Below are 18,223 nucleotides of genomic sequence, written 5' to 3'. Positions count from 1 at the left end.
ACATAAGAGTCAAACTAACTAACATAGAGGCAAAAGAGAGACTTTTAAAGGCAACAAAAATAAGTGACATTCAAAGGCAAATCAATAAAAATCACTTTACATTTCCCAAACCAAGTCACAAAAAATATGAGGGCCTGGAACATATATTCTGAATTCTGAAAGAAAATAACTTTAGTAGTCAAAAATTTCTACCCAGCACAAAAATCTCTCAGTTTTAATGGAGAAATAAAAATCATCCTAGACAAACATAATCTGACAAAAATGCCAGGCATGGTGGTACACACTTGTAATCCCTGTGCTTGGGAGGCTGAGACAGGAGGATCGCATGGGTTTGAAGCCAGCCTCAGATACTTAGTGAGGCTCTCAGCAACCTAGTGAGACCCTGTTTCCAAATAAAATATAAAAAAAGATCTGGGAGTATAGCCCAGAGGTAGAAAGCCTCTGGTTTCCACCCCCAGTACCACCAAAAAAAAATAATAATCTGACAAAAATGTATGTCTTTAAAGCACCATTAGAGAAAATACTAAAAGAGATTAATTACAAATAAGAAATAAGTAATAAACCCCAGAGCTAGAGAAACAAGAATTTCATCAAACAAACAACAAAGTTAAAAAAAAACATACACTACCTTAAACAGAAGTTAAAACTCAAAATTTTAGGAATTAAAAGCCATCTCTCATTAATCATAATGAATATAAATGGTCTCAACTCTTAAAATAGAAGTAAGGTGGAAAAACGGATTAAAAGCCAGAATCTATCTATATGCTACCTGAAAGAAACATATCTTACAAGTAAAGATAGTAACAAACCAAAGGTGAAGGACTGAGACAATGTTAGCCATGTGAATGGAACATGAAGACAAACAGGAGTAGAAATAAAGATATTAGACAAATTCAACTTCAAGCCTAAACTTATCAGAAAGAGACAAAGCACGTCATTTTTTAATGGTAAATGGAATAATTCATCAACAGGAAATGATGATAGTCAACATTTATGCCCCAAACATAACTGCAGCTACTTTCATAAAACAAACTCTTTGTAACATAAAGCCATGCATTGATCCCAATACAATAATACCAAAACACTTCAACACTCTGTTCATACTGCTAGACTAACCTTCTACACAAATGTTCAGTAAAAATGCTTCAGACCTAAAGAATACCATAAAATAAATAAACTTAGTAGACACAGAATATTTTGCCCAACTACAGCAGAATTCACATTTTTCTCAGCTGCTCATGTAACCTTCTCCATAATAGACCATATCTTGGGCCACAAAGTGAGCACTATCAAATTAAAAACATGTAATATATTCCCTTGTATCTTTTCAGACCACAATAAAATGAAACTAGAAATCAACTATAACAAGACCCAAAATAACTACATAAACACATGGAGACTGATCACCACACTGCTGAACCAAGAATGGCTCATAGAAAAAGTTAAGGGTGAAATTAAGAATTGCTAGAAACAAACAAAAATGGATACACAACTTATCAAACCTCTGGGACACCTCAAAGGCAATCTTAAGAGGAAAATTTATAGCACTGAGTGCCCTCATAAGAAGAACAAAAAGTCACCAAATAACATAATGACACACCTCAAAGCCCTTAAAAAACAGAAACAATCAAACCCAAAGGCAGTAAAAGAAAATTATTAAAAATCAAAGCAGAAATCAATGAAGTATAGAATAAAAAAGTAAAGAAAATTAATAAAGCCAAAAGCTAGTTTCTTGACAAAATAAACAAGACAGATAAAACACTAGCCAACCTAAACAAAAGATAGAATAAATCAAAATTACTAAAATAGCCAGGCGTGGTGGCACACACTTGTAATCCCCACACTTGGGAGGCAGAGACAAGAGGATCGCGCTGGTTCAAAGCCAGCGACGCTGGCTTAAGAGACCTTGTTTCCAAATTTAAAAAGTACAAAATAGGTCTGGGAGTATATCCCGGAAGAGAGAAGAGTTTCCAGGAACTCCAGTACCACCAAAAAAAAAAAAAAAAAAAAAAAAATTACTAATATAAGAGATGAAAAAAGGAGATATTACCACTAATAGCATGAAAATCCAGAGGATTATCAGAAACTACTTTGAAAAATTATACTCCAACAAAATGGAAAATCTAGAAGAAATTGATAAATTTCTTAATACATACAACCTTCCTAAATTGAGTCAAGAGGACACAGAAAATTTTAAAAAATCAGTAGCAATCAAAGCAATTGAAGCAACAATACAGTTCCTACCATCGAACAAAAGCCCAGAACCAGATGATTTCCAGGTGAATTTTATAAAATCTTTATAAAAAAGCTAATTCCAATACTCTTCAATCTATTCCATTAAATAGAGAGAAATGGAACTCTCCCAAATATATCTCATGAAGCCATCATCAGTACCAAAGCCAAATAAAAACAGGTCAAGAAAAGAAAATTATAAGCCTATATCATGGATAAAATTAGATGCAAAACTGGTAAAGAAAATACTAGCAATACTAGTTCAAAATCACATCAAGAAAATCATACACCATGACAAAGTATGGTTCCTCCCAGCAGAGCAAGGCTCATTCAACATACAAAAAGCAACCCATGTAATTCATCACATAAACAAAAACAAAGGCAAAAATTTCATGATAATTTCCATAGATGCTAAAAAATAATTCAATAAAATCCAACACCTATTTATGCTAAAATCACTGCAGAAAATCAGAATAGAAGAAACATCAACATTATAAAGGCAATTTACAATAGGCCCAAAGTCAACATGATATTAAGTGGGGAAAACTGCAAGAAAACAGTTTCTGTCTAAAGACAGAAAGAAGACAAGAATGTCCATTATCACTACTTCTTTTCAATAGAGTACTTGGGAAGACAATTAAAGGAGTACAAATACAAACAGAAGAGGTAAGACTATTTCTATTTGCAGATGACATGATACTCAAAAAACCCAACCAAGCCAGGCATGGTGGCGCACGCTTGTAATCCTTGTGCTTGGAAAGCGGAGACAGGAGGATCATGCTGGTTCAAAGCCACCCTCGCTGGCTTAAGATACCCTGTTTCCAAATTAAAAAAAAAAAAAAAAAAAAAAAAAAAATATATATATATATATATATATATATATATATATATATATTGTCTGGGAGTGTAGCCCGAAGATAGAAGGTTTCCCAGAAACCCCAGTACCCCAGTACCACCAAAAAAAAAAAAAAGGAAAAAGAAAACTCAACCAAAAGGCTTATAGAACTGATCAAAAAATTCAGCAAAGTGTCTGGATGCAAAGTCAATCTTAAAAAATACCAGAAGCTTTCCTGTATTCCAACCATAAATCCACTGAAACAATAATCCAGAAAACACTTCCACTCAGGATATCCCACAAAAAATAAAATACATAGGGATAAACCTAACCAGAATGCACCAATAAAAAAATTTAAAAATAGAAGTAAAAGACCTCTACAAGGAAAATTATAAAACACTGAAAAAAAAAATCAAAGAAGATCTTAGGAAATGAAAATATCTTCCATGCTCTTGGATAGACAGAATAAATATAATCAAAATGGCCATTGTTCCAAAAATGATCCACAGATTCAATGCAATATCCATAAAATTACCAAGGTCATTCTTCAGAGACATAAAAAATCAGTCCTTAAATTCATTTAGAACAACAAAAAGCCCAGAATAGCCAAAGTAGTTCTCAGCAACAAGAACCATGAAGAATGGGTCACAATACCTGACTTTAAACTATACTACAAAGCCATAGTAATAAAAACAGCATGGTACTGACAAAAACAGATACATAGACCAAAGGAGCAGAATAAAAAACTCAGAAACACATCTGCACACTTACAGCCAATTGATTTTTTGGCAAAGGTGCCAAAAACATACACTGGAGAAAAGATTGCCTCTTCAACAAATGGTGCTGGCAAAACTGATTAACCATATACAGAAAAATGAAAATACACCCCACTTTCTCAACCTGCACAAGAGTCAATTCAAGATGTATCAAAGACTTGGAAATCAGACCAGAGACCCTGCAACTCCTTGAAGAGGACATAGGTCCAACACTTCAACACATATGCACAGGTAAAAATTTTCTCAAAAAGACATCAAAGGCACAAGAAATTAAAAACCAGAACACATGACATTTCATTAAACTTAAACGCTTCTGTACAGCAAAAGAACCTTTCAATAAATTCAATAGAGATCTGACAAAATGGGAGAAAAATTTTGCCCTCTATTCCTCAGATAGAGGATGAATATCTATAATGGTAACGAACCTACCATATGATCCAGCAATATCACTTCTGGGTACTACCCAAAAGAATGGAAGCCAAACTACCAAACTAATGCATGCTTCTCTATGTTCATAGCTGCACAATTCACAGTTCCAAAACTATGGAACCAGCCAAGATATCCATCAGCAGATGAATGGATTACAAAACTATGGGATATGTACACAGTGGAATTTTACTCCACCATAAAGAAAAACACAATTACATCATTTTCAGGGAAATGGATGAGACTGGAGAATATTAGACTAAGTGAGGTTAATCAATCACATAAAGTTAAAAATCACATGTGCTCCCTAATACGGGGAAGCTAAGGAGAAAATGGATCATAGGAGGAAGTCTAGACAATGAAGGAGAAAGCATAGGTGAGCAAATAAGGCAACCTAGCTGAGGGGGCTAGGTGGGGGAAAGGGGAACTCTCCTAATGTACACGATGAACCTTCACAAACATATCAAAGTCAATCACTAAGCTAATCATGAGAAGGAGGGAAGGGGAGGGAATGGGGTGGAAATTAGGGGAGGACTGAATGAGTGATGTGTGCACATATACTTCTACCATCTTCTACCCCATTAAGATGTATGACTACAATCTAGCAATGTAGAACACATTATATTATAAAGACAGGGCCAGGAGATCTCTGATCAGCTCTTTTATCTTTCTAAATGATGTTCCAGCCCCATATCTAACTATAGTTTGAATTCAGGGCTTTTTTCTTGTATTTGAAATTGAACCCAGTGTCAAGACACAGATATAGATTGAAAAATCATAAACAAATACATAAATAAAAATCATGCTTTATTAAAAGGAAAGCACTTTCAGTTGCACTAATGCTGAGGTAGCAAGCCCTGGATGTAATTAAAAAAAACTGTCCCCCTGTACATGAGGGGTGAGGGTGAGAGTGGCAATTTTTGCAGAGAATTACAAGCCTGATTCCACAAGACCACCCTGAGATGGAGTGACCCATTTTACTGATATTACAGTGAATGCCCCAGGATTTTTCTTTGCCTGGGGCCTTAAAAGACATGATGGAGTTACATTATGTTGCTCATTATGCAGCTGGGCTTGTGATCAGGATATATCCTTGAAATTGTAACAGAGGTAGGACTCCTTAGTGCCCTGTTTAGTGATTGCTCTCAGGGAATCCTGAAGCTTTCCCTCTTCACCCCTACCACTCCCACAAGATTAAGAAAGGCACCACACACAGGGTCATTCTACAGCCAAGCTATATGTACATCCCTTTTTATTTTTATTTTAAAACATAGTCTTGATAAGTTGTTGAGGATCTCACTAAGTTGCTGAGACTGGCTTTGGGCCTGAAATCCTCTATCTCAGCCTTTCAAGTCCTGGTTTTATAGGCTATACACCACCACCCTGGCCTGAATTCAGTTTTATAGGCACCTCCCAATCATTTAAATATCTCTTACTAAAATGTCTCTTACTAAAATAATATAGAACCCACTCTATAATTTCAGGCGCCCTCCTTGTATCTAAAGCATTAAGGTTAAGAGCCAAGGTCTCAGCCACTTACAAGAAAATGAAAAGATTTTATTTAAAAGAAAATTACTGTGAAAGGATGTCTCATTCCTCAAAGACCCACCATTTAGGTCTGTGCAAGAAGAAAGAAAGTTTCAAAGGAGGTGTTTAAAAAAGAACAGAGAAGGATCCGTGGTGTCCTTTGTTTATCCAGGTTAAAATTCTTGATAATTAGGAAAAAGCATGAATATCTGAGAGTTAGAATGACTATAATTAAGGTGAAACTGAATTCAGTTTGTTTTCAATTTAACTAGGTATACAATTAGATTATTAATGTATTGAAACATGACATAGTAAATTAGCCCTGTTGCTAATTCTTGGTATCTTATATTAGAAGTGGTATTTAAAAAGAGTACAAGTTAGTGAGAAAAATTATTTTAACATTATTTCAAACAAAGGAGGACATCATGTAGAGAAAGATTCAAGGTCCTCATTCTTGTGGAGGTGGTGATCGTGGGTAAGGGTGGAAATTTGCAGAAGTGGGAGAAGCTTCCACATAGTTCAGGGCCACCCAGGGAGCCATAGCTGTGGTGTGGCTGGGCTAGGCCTCCTGGTCCAACTGGCTGGATACCTAGGAACTGAGTCTGAGCTTAAACTCTTCAGATGCCTTTCTACATTTGTTTGTCCTTGTAGAAGCCTAGAAGGAAACAGGGTGTCACTAGGCTTCTGAGAGTCTCACTGCATTGCTTGTGTTGTCATCAAATGTGAATAATCCTCCCGTTTCAGCCCCCCGAGTACTGGGATTGTGGGTGTGTACCACTACACTAGGCTCTTATGTGCCTTTTATTCAGGTGATTAAACTTTTAGTTAGGAATTTGGATATGATAACCTTTAATGTTTTTCTAGAACTCAAATCCGATGATTTTGTATTTCTGCTTCCCTGTTATGTGAGTTTGTGGATTTCAGCCACTCTTTCCTTTCCATCTTCCCTTTAAAGAATATCTGCAAAGCCTATAATAAGTGGATCAGGCCTCCTTTAAAACTCTTTGAAGGACCCTACAATTGCATCACAGCAGCCACCTAACAGTCCTGAGAGGAGGTTTTCTCTATAATTCACTCTGCGCCAGAGCTGGACAAGAGATACATAATTTATACAGGCAATTACACATCAATTGGTTATTAAAAGTGCCCTCATTGAGATGTACTATATTGAGGACACAGAGATAAATCTGGTTCCCCAGGTAACCGGCTCCAGCTCACAGACAGAAGGCAAATTTTCTGATTTGGGATTGGCCCAACTTCTCTTGACCCTGCTACTCTTTTTGCCTATGGTGGTGGTTCTGCCTGTGCGTGGGTGGGTGAAGAGAGGAGCAGCTGCTAAAATGCTACAGCATAAATACTAGCCTCATACTTTTTTTGGGGGGGAGCTCTTTCCTCTTGGGAAAAATAATTATTATCCTTATTAATTAAATATTCACCCAAGAATTCACTCATCCATCAATCCATCCACTTGAATAATAAGGATTAATACTCAGTACTGTGCTAGATGCTGGGGAAAGCATAAGAATGGAAGCTATGTCATCTCCCCCTTTTAAGAGCTGGCTGCTTAGTGAGGAAAAACACAGGCAAACAAACCCTTGCAAATATTTTGAAAAGTGAAGAAATGGAAAGAAATACAAATGAAAATGTGGTGCAGCGAGTCATTTATTCTCTCCAGGGCAGCTAGGAAGGGTTTCCCATAAAAGATTAGAGGTACACAGAGAACTATGAGAATCAATGAGAGTTCACCAGATAGCAAAAAGGCATTCTCCAGAGAGGGACAAAGATGTGCAAAGGCACACAGTTTTTTCATCTAATTAGGGATCTATTTTCTTTCTGAGGAAACAATTCTACATGACACTTTGATGCTTTTATAGTTCTCATTAACAATAGGTGAAGAACAAGTAAGCCATTCAGTTGTTAAGATACTGGATTGGCTGTTTCAAAATCTGGGAAGGTTTGTGTTGTTTTAGTTATGTTGTCTTTTGCTTAAGTGATGCAAAATAATTATGCATATTTATGAGGTGTATTATAATGCTTTAATGCATGTATACATTGCATAATGGTCAAATCAGAGTTTTCAGAATATCCAACACCTTAAACATTTATAATATTTTTATGATGAAAGCATACACAATCTTTTCTTCTAGATATTTTGACCTATATAGTTTGAAACTCTTTTGTTTCAATACAAAAAATATTATTTAGTAAATCTAGAGCTGGACCTATGAATCTGTATTTTCAAAGTTCTCTGGGTAATTCTTTTGGAACTGAGACTCAGACAACACCCAAGATAAACTGGGTTAGTATTGAGGCCGTCCCCTCCCTGTGTTTCTTTTTTATGCCTGGGCTGGATCCTTGAGGCCTCATTTAGTCATCAACTCCCAAGCAATTTGCTTAATGTCATCTAGTCAATTGTATCCCCAGAAGAGCCTATGTTTTTCCAGTTGTGTTTAAGATTTGGGAAGATGCCCAGATACACTGACAGTCCTCTGGCACCAGCTCCCAGTACGCTTGCTTAGAAATATGGCAGCAGTGGATCCAGAGACCAGGCATAGCAGTGGTATAAAAAGCAGGCAAGTCTCGCTTTACTTCATAAACTGTACCCAAAGTCCCCCTGAGGTGACCAGATAGATGGCTAACGTACTGAATGCCTTAGGAGGTAGTGGAGTTTTCCTTTGTAAAGTTTTGCAAAAGGTTCAAGAGCATTCATTAAATAACCTACAAATAAAACACATTGAACACTTCTAAGTGAAACACATAAGACACTATGGGGGATCCAGGTAGTTTTAAGAATTTAGGTAAAGGAAGCAATACCAAACACATGAAAATAATGTAATAATCAAATAATTTTCAGTTGTCCCTGATAAGATAGGTTAATGGCTTGAAAAGCAAATTTTAGTGATAATATAATTTATTTAAGTGCTCAGAAAGCAAAACCTGTCAGGGATTAACAAAAGAAATAATATTTATCCCCTAGGAACTGTTGCTATGAAAATACACATCATTTTATAGCTTGTTCACCCCTTGCTTCTTTTGCTTATCAAAGTAAGAGGAGAAAAATTAACATTTGCTGAATGTTTATTGTGGGAAAAACCACAAACTTAAACTTAGATGATTGTTGCATATATTATTTCATTTTAGTTTCTCAAAGACCCAATGAAATTAGTACTATGACTCATGAACAATGCATAACCTGTGATTCAGGGGCTATATATACCTTCCCCAAGGAACACCACCCAGGCGCTCAGTGAAAGAGCTGGATTTTCCCAGCCTGTTCCTTTTCCGAACTGTCTACTCTTTCCATTATTAGCTTCCTTGAACAGTGTCATCCACCAGTTAATCTAGGTAAATGGGGGGATTTGAAAGATCCCTGAGGTTTTGCATGTCCATCTGTGACAAAAATAAAGGCATAGAACAGAGTTGGAACTCTAAATCACTGACTTCAACTGAAACTTTCTATACATACTCATTCATCATTTTGCATAATAAATATTTGTACTCTATACACCTTCCCAGAGGCTTGGGTTAAAAGAATGAACAAGATATTTAAAAACTCCATCTTCACTGACTTTTCATTCTATAATGGAGTCAGAATAGTAACAGAACAATACAAGTAAGCAAATACATTAGAAAATACATTAGAAAATTCCAGTGTCACAGATAACAAAACCACTGAGACATCAAAGCCAATCACAGCTGTCTATCAGTTTCAGGTAACTAGAACGGCCACACTGAGTCAATTTAATTCTAAGAGAAAGGAAAGAGGCAGACATTTTAGTTAACCCATTACCTTCTTTCCCAAATAGATTTTTTTTTCATGTTTGTAATAGAAAATACAGCTCCTAGACCTTCTAGTTACCTTCATGACTCTCTAGGCTATGAATAATTTGTTTGTTGTTCTGTTTTCTCTATTCTATTAGTCATCAAAACTTAAGTACAAAAGAATTATAGAGGGAAACATGGAGAACCAATGAATAATAATCACAATAAGAAAAAGTAAAAATTCAAAAATGGATGTGGCTAAAATGGCAGGCTCATTTCTTCTTAATAAAAACTCTTTCTTATATTAATTTCTTGCCAGTTGAAAAATTAGTAAGATCTTATCCCATGTGCAAAAGGCATAAGGAGGCTATTATACCTATAGACATAGCACCAATATAGTATACTCTTCAAAGACATACAGCTTACTCTTGAGGACCCTCCTTTTTTCTAAACCAGCTGCTTCAGAAACTTCTGAAATTATAAAATCCCCACCTTTGATAACTGAGTTAATTCTGGTCACTGAATTATCACCCCAGTTCAGGGCAGGCTTGAAATTCCCATCAACCCCCCAAGACAGGTTTTGTGTGGAGTCTTCCTGGAGGCACAGATGGGCAAGTAGCCTCCTTGGCAGAGAAACTTGAGAAAAGATCAAGGAGAAAAAAATGAATCCACTGAGCCTTCTCAACCTGAGGCTTTTCTTAGGAGGCAGAAAAAAAAAATGGAAGGCATTATCTTTCTCAGGTGAGGAGGAAAACATTCCTTCTTTACCTACCTTAGTGCCTGCAGGAAGCTGAGCCTCACCCCTTCCAAAAACTGGTCTTATCTCTAGAGTGTTTCTTTAAGGATACACAAGGAATAAAGAATGAGATTTCAAAGACTACACTCCATATAAAAGGAGAAAAATAAACTGATTTTTTTTTTCTGCTGAAAGTCTCCTGTGGGTGCGAAGGGACCCGATTTACCTGAGAATGTAGATGAGAGTGATTTCGTGTTCTCCGCCTGCCCCTGTGGCCATGCTCCTAGGGCTGTTTGTTGCTAGGTGTTCTTGAATAACAGCCTCCCCTGGGTCTCAGATCCCTTTCATTCCTCCCCTGCTAGACTGCGTATGCTAAACATAGTGGGATGACAGACACATCCCTGGTGTTGCTGGTGCAGGGTGTACTGCACCTGCAGGACCAGAGAGTGGGAGTCCCAAGAGCCCTGTACCAGAGCTACCACTCTCTTCCTCTTCAATGCCTTTATATCTCAACAACTTTAATGAGACTGAATGCCACAACATATTTAAAAATAAAAGAGAGAGAGAGAGAGAGAGAGAGAGAGAGAGAGAGAGAGAGAGAGAGAGAGAGAGAACTTTCTTAATCTGTAATTATTAACCACTTTCTTTTCTGTCCTCCAAAATTTGCACCTTTTTCTAAAAAATTCTGCTTTAAATGGCTCTGCCTGCTCACCCTACCTGATGCTTCTTGTCACCCTCTTCTTTTGATCTTCTGGGATAGTCACCAGTGTCCACATTTCCTTTTCTGCTTTTTAATGAACCTTAGAGCATAAGTGGGCTGCACAATCAGAGATGGGAAGAGCAACTCAGGCACCATGGCCAAAATGTGTTCTACATAGCAAGGTAGAATGGTTACTGTGTGTGTGTACAGGAAGGGGGGCAGAATAACTAATCATAAAAGTTAAGTGGGTCTCACAAATGGCCTACATCAGAGCATAGTTTTTCAACAAATCTTGTAATATTTCTTTTTCTTGTTACTGGTCTAGTATTAATAGCCAGTGTTGATGGCAGAAGATTCCCCTGATACTATGTTCAGCAAAGTCTGCATACTGGCTGACCCGCTGGCACCAAACTGTAGCAACAAACAGAAGCTCTGTTCTGTTCCTCTAAAATGTCCCCTTCCCCATCATGATGCCTGGGACACTCATGCCTAAGTCGTGGGAAGCTCAGCCACCCCACAGTGCCCAACAGGCTGGTCTCTCAGTCTCCAGCCTCATTCCTGCCCTCTGAGCCTGCTTATTCCAAGCACCCTAGTTGCTCGTTCTTGTCCTGAGCAATGGGGCCCTACTGAGGTGAAAAAAGGAAAAAAGAAAGGAAAGACTGAAGGCATCCAAGGCAAGCTTATTTACCTCTATCCTTCTCTGTCAAAGGCTACCCTCTAACTGCAAATATGCTTGGATAAATAAAAGCTATAGCCAGAGGTTTTGCTTTTTTGACCTTCATGCCTGAGCACCTAGCAGAAAAACTGCTATTAACTGCTGCCCTTAAATCACTCTGAATGTGGCCTTCTGCAGTAGCCATCACCCCAAAGGGTAATTATTTCTTATGTCTTAGAGTTTCCTCTGACCATCTCTGTCTCCTCTTGCTCTTTACCCCTTAGGAGCTGTACTTCTTAGAGAAGAAACAGACCCTCTATTTGGGGGTGCAATGATTCTATAGACAACGGTTCAGTGTTAGGAGTTAAATCAGGGATGATGGCACCTTGAGAAAAAAACATAAAAGACCCATAAATTTCCAGAAAAAATACATGGAAAAATAATTCTACATCAGACCTGCTGCAGCCCAGGAAAGGCAATAATTTCGCCTATATTTTCAAAGTATTTATTTGCAAAATGCCTCTATCCAATTTTCTTGCTTTTATATCACTTTATAGGTGAGAAAAATTGAGACTATGAGGCTGAATGTTGCACTTAAAAGCAGGTACGAGGTGAGACTGGCCACACAAATTGCAAGGTTCTCTGCAAACTGGAAGTTCAAAGTCTCTCGTTAAAAAAGAAATATAAAATGAAGAATTTTCTAGTGAAAACAGCGGGACGTTTAACTAAGTGTGAGGCCCTGAACAGGGAAGCCAGGTGACACCCTGAGCCTGTCCTCCTGCTGGGCAGAGGGAACAAGACCCAAATCCATCCTTAGAGGTTTCGGCTCGTCTTTTCCATTACCCTAGGGCTGGGCTAGGATTGTAATCTCTATGCAATCTCTGTCCTTTGTCTAAAGCTGCACATGTAGTATTTGACCAGCGGAAATCTCAGTCTCCCCTACTGCAGCCCAAGATAATGGAGCAGATAAGCACTGTGGTCTCTCGCCTCTTCAGAGGTTTATGAGCTTCCCCCTAGGTCCTGGAGCTCTGCTGGACAACTGTCTCTGGTGATTCTGAGAATGAAGAGGAAAACGCTTGTGGAAGAATTTCTCCATGTTTTTATATTGTCACTATATTTCCATAAAGAAGGAAGGAAGAAACAAAGGAAAGAAGGAAAGAAGGAAAGAAGGAAGAAAGGAAGGAAGGAAGGAAGGAAGGAAGGAAGGAAGGAAGGAAGGAAAGAAAGAGAAAAAAGAAAAGCTTTCTCTACCAGGCCCTGCTGTGCAGATGGCTCCTGATCTCTTCTACTCTATCATCAGTGGACTTCACTCCAGGGATGATACGCTCTGCAATTTGTATGGCAAAGACACATTTTTTTTTAAACCAAACTGGTTATTATTGCAGAGGCTCGTGCCTCAAGCAACCATCTGAGTGTTTTTCTCCCTGAAATCTGAACATATTCATCAAACTGTGTTGCGCTCCTGGACTTGCAATTAATCACGGCTCGTTTCAAGCCTTTGTTAATTAATACCAAGGCCGGGGACCCAGTGGAGGCCCCAAATTTAATCTGCAGTGTTTTAAAATTATTATAATATACTAGAGGAAGAGACATTGAATTTTAAATGACATGTTTTAATTCTAACAGTGGATTCCCAGGAATTAAAAGAAATAATGTTATAGACTTGGTGAAGAAGATACAGTGAAATAGCCTCATTTTGCTACAGCCCATCCTCCTGGCTAGGTGACGTCTGGCCAGCAGAGGGAGCAGGACTGAACTAGAAGCACCATGTTTTCAGAGCTCATCAGATTTCATAATTGAAAGATGGAGAAAGCAAACCAAATGGAAAACAATGGACAGCTTTGGGCATTAACAAAATCAATATACATGAGAGATTACGGTACAGTCTAGTCTGATTAACTTGGGAGAATAAAAAAAAATTTTATGTCTCTGTTCCTCGCCTTCAAAGTACTGAATGAGAAGAATCACTTAGTATGATCTCCACCCAGTAAGAAAAAGGGCATTGTTAAAACAAAATGATTCCAAAGGAAATAAGGAAATAGTTCATCTGAAGCCACACCCAGTGGTTAGAGGTTAATCTCATTGGTATGAGATTTCTATTGTCTTTCATCCTTTGTTTTCTGGGACTATTCTACTCCCATGGAGCAAAGTAGACCCATTACTGAGTCTGATGAATATTTATTTTTCAAAACACAAACATTTGCAGCATCATTACCCAGGCACAACTTTTATACACATTGCTTCCTACCAGTGCCCCACCTGTTAGCTCAATTGTTGAAAACTTTTTATTTTAAAATGAACCACAAGAGGATAAATGGTCTCATGTTATTAACAGAAATACACACTGACCTATCTCAGAAAAATAGAAGAATTTGTGCATAAATAAATATTTATGTATAAAGAGCTCTAAAGGGATGATTTTCTAAAATTGCTTAGCATTGTATATACACAGCTCCATGAATCCCACAACCCTGTTTTCCCATACCACCTGCCCCACTTGAGCTAATCCAAACTTATGTTCCCCAAACACCATGCTTTGCATGCCTCTGGAGTATCACACATGACACTCCCTTAGCTTTGAATCCTATCAGGATTCTGTTCATACATCAAGATGCACCAAAGTCACCTTGACTCTGAAGCCTTTCCTACCTCCTGCAAGCATCCTTACTCAATGATTGCGGTTGTGCTTAGGCATCTGTGACCACATTGCACTGCGTTCTAAATAACACGGACATGCTTTTGATCACTGCACATGTACAGATGCTCTATAGCCATGGGGTACACAATGACTGGAATAAGCTCCAAGAAGGCAGTTTCATCACTGTGTGAACATTGAATGCTCTCACATAAACCTACATGGTCTAGGTCAACCACCAACGAGGCCCCTTGATGCAACCAAGAGATGTGCTGTTGGTGTAACATGGCATGATGATTTTTTTTTTTTTTGGCAGTAGTAGAGGTGGAACCCAGGGACATTCTACCTCTGAGCTACACCCTTAGACCTATTTTTTATTCTTTATTTTGAAACAGGATCTCACTGAGTTGCAAAGGGCCTCACTAAGTAGCTGAGGCTGTCTGCAAACCATGATCCTGCAAACCATGTTTCAACCTCCCAAATGAGGGGATTACAAGCATGCACCACCACGAGTGGCTTAACATGACATGCCTTTTTGTGTGCGTGTGTGTGGTACTGGGGGTGGAACCCAGGGCTTTTCTACCTCCCAGACCTATTTTATACTTTACTTAGAAACAGGGTCTCACTAAGTTGCTGAGAGCCTAAGTAGCTGAGGCTGGCTTCGAACCTGTGCGATCCTCCTGACTCAGCCTTCCAAGGGCTGGGATTATAAGGGTGCACCACCACACCCGGCACATGACAAGCTTTTTATATTAGGTCTTTTGTAAGTAGGAATACACTCTATAATAATGGTAAAAGTATAGCATAATAAATGCACAAGCCAGTAACATAGTTGTTTATAATCATTATCAAGTATTATTTACTGTATACAATTATATGTGTTTCACTTTTATGCCCATGGCAGGCAGGGCAGCATATTTGTCTACAGTAGCTTCACCACAAACATGTGGAGCATCGTGCTATGATGCTACAATGGTGCCATGCCACTAGGCGAAAGAAATCCATTATAATCTTATGAGTCTGCTGTCGTATATTCAGTCCATTAGTGAACACAACATCATTGTGTGGTACATGACTCTATTAAATTATGATAGATAATAAACAAAAATACATATATAAACATAACTCTCTACTTCCAGACTTTTAGATACCCAGAGTGGTGGTGTTGTCCTTTTCGTTTTTTATATATTCAGCTCCCAGGGCAGTTTCTGTGACATTGTAGGTTCTTGATACTTATTACTTGAATGAATCACTCGAATGAATAAGTAGAGGTCACTTTGGGTCTAGTCTTATTTTATAAAAGGGACCTGAAGCACTAGCAGGGCAAATTACTTGTCTAAAGTCACACAATTAATTATCATACACATTGGGCATAACTCCAAGCCACAGAGTGCTCATTTCCTTGGGTAGACAGCCTCAGACAAATTCTGTTTTGTAGAGCTGCAGAACCTGCAAGAAACCTCATAGCTACAGCATGGATGACAATGCATGGGGGAGGCAGAGCATGAAAAAACCTTACACGATCTAAAAATGGGTGGAATGCAGAACCACCACAAGATCCCAAAGCCCATCAACCTGCGGGGAGAAGGTACGAACAATGTCAGAGATAGCTAGAGAGTCCACATAGGTTGAAAGTTCCAGAATTTAGAGCTAATGAGTCCTGTTTCCATCCCTACTCCCCTTTCTGAGGATGAAGGAGAATGAGTTAGAGACTTAAAGAACCCCAAAGCAAGGTACTTAAATGTGGTACCATTTCCCTTAGCAAATAGCCATGGATATCACCTGTTTGGGAGATAACTAGCCCATATTGCCCATAGCTATATGTACTGGTCCAAATTATAAAAACAGCGTTTGCTTGACACTGAGGGCAGAGGCTCCTGCTCGACGACAAAATTGCAATACTTTTAAGACTTTGAAGGTACCATGAACATGAAGAACTGGATAGATGTCAGGAGAAGAAAGATGCACAGAGCATCTCCCAATGGCAGCTGGTACCCAGCCCTGCCTCAGTGTCAAAGATGCAGTGAGACTGAAGGGGGCTGGGAGCCCCAGAGCACTGTCAGGTTGCAAGGGCCTGGCGTGTGCTGATGTGACTCCCCGTTGCCACATTTTCCTATTACATGGACGACGCCAACTCCCGGATAGGAATGTGTCCCCGTTTGATTTTTTTTTTTTTTAATAGTCAACAACCATTTCTCTGTGTGAAGCCAACTCAGAAAGAACTGTGTCTGCAGGCTGTGAATCACAGAAGTGTGACCCTGCCTGAAATCTACACATTCTTAAAGAAACGCACTCTGCTACTGGAACTGGGGAAGAGAATTTCATTTCCAGGCAACTGTTGGAGGCAGCAGATGCTGGGGAGGAAGAAATGGAAAATATGTGTATTTTCTCTTGAGCAGTTTAGGACTTCATACAATTTCTTCTTCTTTCTGTCCCCACATAACCTTTTGCCTCAGGCCATAAATGCTAGATTTTTTTTTGGAAGATTTTAATTTAAAATTTTTTTGTATTCAAATAAGTGTGACCCCCTTGGGGCTTCCAGGTGCCTTTGGACATTGCAAGGTAAGAGTTTCTCACACAGGGTAAATGGCCAGGGATCCCAACGTCTTGCAAAGAAGAACTGCTGAGTAATCAGTGGGAAAGGTGCTGGTATTGCTGATGGTCTTTCCCCATTCTGACAGGTGTTAAGAGAAGGTGGTAGCCAGCAGTGGTATTGAGCAGAGCAGCTGTTTCAGCAGAGTTGCCTGCCTATTACATGATCTTTAGAAAATGACTGGGCTCCTACCCTATCTCTGGGCATTCGATAGATGCTGCCTCCAGCTTAGCCACCGCACCTCAACCTTTCCCATTCTTCCTCCTAGTTTATCTTCCACTAAGTAAACTATTGACAAAGATACAGAAGGAATCCCTTTCTCTCTTCAATGACTATTATTTCCCTCAGAGACATTCATTCAATGGTGACATTTATATTTCCCTGAGACTGATGAAATCTGGTTAATGATTTGGACACTTGGACACACCAAGGTCCTGAGAACATAGGCTGTTTCCTGCACCTGCCTGTCTAAACCTCTCTGAGGCAGGTCCATGCCTGGTTGTCTGCTTGAAATCACCTGGCTCCATGGAGAGGCAGGTAGAAAGAAAAGAAAGAGGTAAATGGAAAATAAAAAATACCTATAACTATATTTTTTTTAAATATCACCCTCTTATTATTTTTGTGGTACTGGGGATGGACCCAGAGGCATTCTACCTCTAAGCTACACCTCCAGCCCTATTTTTTTTCTTTATTTTGAAACAGGGTCTCACTGAATTGCAAAGGGCCTCACCAAGTAGCTGAGGCTGTCCGCAAATCACATTCCTCCTATCTCAATCTCCCAAATGATGGGGTTACAAGTGTGTGCCACCACACCCTACTCAAAAAAATATCACCTTCTTATAATTCTTGGGAAGAAATTTTAAAAAAAGCCAAAGCGCAGTTTTTTCCTTGAAATAAAAATAGACCCATAGCCAGGCCTGGTGGTGGATGCTTATAATTCTAGTACTTTGGAAGGAGGAGATAGGGAGGATCTAGGTTCACAGGCAGCCTCAGCTACTTAGATCTTCTGCAGCTTAGTGAGACCCTGTTCCAAAATGAAGAATAGCTTGGAGTTATAATGGCCCTGGGTTCCATCCCCAAAACCACAAAATACATACATACATACATACATACATACATACATACATATGTATAGACCCATACTTTGGGGCTGGAACTTTGACAGTGGACTCATAGATTTCACACTGAAACCAGTGGTCATCTGTATCCGGATGGAAGGTAAAATGCTATGTATCACCGGGCATGGTGGCGCACGCTTGTAATCCCCGCGATTGGGAGGCAGAGACAGGAGGATCGCGCAGGTTCGAAGCCAGCCGCGCTGGCTTAAGAGATTCTGTTTCCAAATA

The sequence above is a fragment of the Muscardinus avellanarius genome (assembly GCF_963383645.1).
Source record: "Muscardinus avellanarius genome assembly, chromosome: 1".
Taxonomy (NCBI): Eukaryota; Metazoa; Chordata; class Mammalia; order Rodentia; family Gliridae; genus Muscardinus; species Muscardinus avellanarius.
The sequence above is the reverse complement of the archived record's forward strand: the minus strand, read 5'-3'. Positions refer to the sequence as shown.